This window comes from Dendronephthya gigantea, unplaced genomic scaffold (assembly GCF_004324835.1).
Source record: "Dendronephthya gigantea isolate DGI-Jeju-01 unplaced genomic scaffold, DenGig_1.0 000672F, whole genome shotgun sequence".
Classification (NCBI taxonomy): Eukaryota; Metazoa; Cnidaria; class Anthozoa; order Malacalcyonacea; family Nephtheidae; genus Dendronephthya; species Dendronephthya gigantea.
In genome coordinates, this window is record NW_021163682.1 from 7,876 (window position 1) to 11,093 (window position 3,218).

At 36.3% G+C, this 3,218-nt stretch overlaps 1 long non-coding RNA gene across 1 annotated transcript; it reads left to right on the plus strand.

Moving 5' to 3' along the window:
* On the plus strand, positions 1 to 2,940 carry LOC114544166. Its single transcript, XR_003690311.1, has 3 exons — positions 1 to 269; positions 2,255 to 2,331; positions 2,785 to 2,940. It is a non-coding gene; the product is annotated as an uncharacterized LOC114544166 (long non-coding RNA).
* Positions 2,941 to 3,218: the final 278 nt, after the last annotated feature.

Below are 3,218 nucleotides of genomic sequence, written 5' to 3' on the forward strand. Positions count from 1 at the left end.
GAATGATGTTCGAACAGTGGTTGTTTATGGCGGTTTTGAAAGTTATTTTTCTGTTAAAATTTACCAGTTTGGAATCTAATTTATCCTTTAATATTTGAAGCAAAACTGAAGTCAAAAACCAAGATAGGGAAAGCCGTTTAGATTCTGTGTTGATGGCTTGATAAAGGCAAAGGCGATAAGAAGAGAAAATTGTTCAAGAAATATGGTTGCTTTGGAATTGTAATAATTTTGTTAACGATATACCGACAATCGTGTTTATTAACAAACAGGTATTTAATTGCATTTTTTTTAACAAATTCTTATGACTTAGCAACTGATATTTAAACAATATTATATTGTAAACTTTATTGATTTCTAAAAAGAATCATCTTCGTTAACTGGTGCCTGACGCTCGGATTTCCATTAACCACCGCATTGTTGTATCGCTTTACGTACGTGAAAAGTCTCAAGGTAAAATACCTTTCTGCCGTTAACTTGACAAAGGATGACCGGTGATTTTCTTCTAATAAAATGTCTTCGGATGCCTGTTCGTGGTCTTGAAAGATTTGACGGCTTGAATCCATTAAAAAATGGTTGCAAACTTTCAGAACCAGTTTTTGGTTTAGCTTGCCTTCTCTCGAAATCTGGAAGCCATCTTTGCAGACGTATACTTTGAAAATTTTTTCTGAAAATTTTATTACTCTGTAAACAGACTCTGATGATATTTGCAGACCACCGTTGTTCACAAATAATGTGAATGCTGATGCAGATGCAACTTCATTATGTGGCATTGCGCAGTAATCATGGTCAGGCGTTGCAGGGTTGAAGTGGGAAAGTAGGCATCTCTTGCATGATTCACACGATAGTTTCGGAAGCAGTTTGCGCACGATGTAACCACCAATGTAAAAAAGGACGTTGGAGAGAAACTCAGATGTACTTGGTAAATCCAAGTGACTGCAAAGTAGATCTTCCTCAGGACTCCATTCAAGTTGCGCTGGGTTTTCTGTTGGTGTTTCTTTTAAAGGTGATTTGTGTTTTCGTGTGTGAAAGAATGGAATGATTGTTGTTGAGGAGTCTGAAAATGTCTGACAATTGGCACTTTTTGAGGCAGTTATAGTGTTCCTCAACAGCATTTTCCTCATTTCATACTTCAGTTGCATAGAATTCGGATTGTTATTCCATCCACCATGAGCTCTTATGCATGAAAAAAGGAGTTCTATGTGATCTTGTGAATACTTGTATGTAAGGAAGTATTTGAAAGGATTTCCACCACTAAACATTTCTGTTGTCATATTACTTGTTTATTTAATTGTGGTGACAAAGCCAATGATAAATGTCTTTCTTTGATGTTTTGACAAAAGCCCATTGGTACTGTCACATGTTCTCAAGCCGAGCAAATATTCTGAGGAATGCTTTAAGATTTCTTCCCATGTATCTCTTGATTGAGCACGCAATGGTTGTTTAAATCCAACTGCAACTGGGGTTCGAGAGTTTACAATGTCAAATAATCTGTCCACTAGTCTTACAAATTTAACAGTCCCAGATGAGTTTTGGAATTCTCCAAGTTTCATTGCTTTATCCAAAAATTCTATTGCGTCAGCCACAGACGAGCTGAGAGTTTGGGCTGCTAGTTGGACGTTCATTTTATGCTTCTCAACAGTAGATGTCTTGATGAAAACTTGTTTGCTAATGTGAAACCTTCCTTTTCTTTGATTTTAATGAGTGATGAAAATAGATTCCATGTAATCATATTGTTTTCAGAATCAACAATAGAGCCAAGGTGGGCTAAGGCATTTCTAGCCAATTTAAGCATGTGGCATGGATCCAGTATGGCATACACAACATAGTTCTCAGATGGGTGTTTAAAACTGGTGATCATGGTCTCATACGATGTTGTAAATACGCATCCAAGTTCACGGAACATGGTGAAGTTAACAGCAGTACCATCTGCTGTTACAGAATAAACACGTAATCCAGCTTGAGCCGCCATTATCAATGCTTCCTGGACTAACTTGGCCTGCATTTTCCCAGTCATCTTGTCAGTTAGAAAATGACCTATAGGACATTTCCAGTGACTTCTAGCTCCTACCAAAACAAATACTAGAGCTTCTGATGCAAATTGGTCTGGCTTCTCAGTAGGTATATGTCCATAGTCTATGAACCCCACATATTTATCATTTTTTGAGTCCCATAAAGTTTGCTTTCTAATTGACATTGCATCAATTATCAGACAACAGTCTCTCTTTTCTTGACTAACCAATGCTTCCTTTTTTAGGGATTCAAATGACTCTTTAAAGAATCCTGGATTACACTCAACAACACTGGACTACTTTCTAATAAGAGATGGCTGAGGTAATGGAACAATTGATCTTACATATTCATATGCCTTTTGGGAGTAATGACGTAGCGTTATTGCAAATTCTTTTACAACATCTGAATATCTCCGTCCGCGAGGATCACAGTTAGTGTTATTCTTTGCATCTCTAAAAATTGCGAGTTGTACCCCATTAAATTTGGCTGAAAGTAATTCAGCATCCTCGTGAGAGAGAAGTAGTTGTTGTTTCAAATCTTCTATGATATCTCCCATGGTCTGCTTTTTGCCATCCGTTCTTCTTAATTGTTGTTGCAAACCTTTTATTTTTCTTTTTAGTTTATCCTACTTAGATTTTCTATCTTCTTCTAAATCCTCTATTGTGTTAGCATGTTTGCAGTTAGTATGATCATGGTTAACAACATCAAGATGTGATACAGTTCTCAAAGCTGCCAGGTTACAAGGTGACACTACCTTTTTTCTTATCTTTTTAGGGATGCCGTAGAGAGGGTTACTTGTTGAATTGAATATAGTTGGCACACCTGTTGGTTTTAATCTGCTGGTTCCATTTCCAGATGGGGGAATGATGTAATCTGATTGTGAAAAGTGGTTGCTGCAGATGCATGTATAATGTGTTGCTTTCCACTTTGGCAAAGTTGTTCACTTCGCATATTACCTTTTCCCATTTTTTCAAGCAATTTTGGATTGCTCAAAGGGGAATCAAAATATATGTATATTTAATTAATTGGTAATATGTGAATGGCATACCTATAAATGCATTGTTTATCATGTTTACTTTATGCTACAGGTTAGCATAATAATTAATTTAATTTACAAAAGTTGAAAACTAATGGCTAGTATAGACTGTATAGTTAAAGCAAATGATTTCTGTATTCATACAATTGCTAAAGTGCACAGATATTTGTGC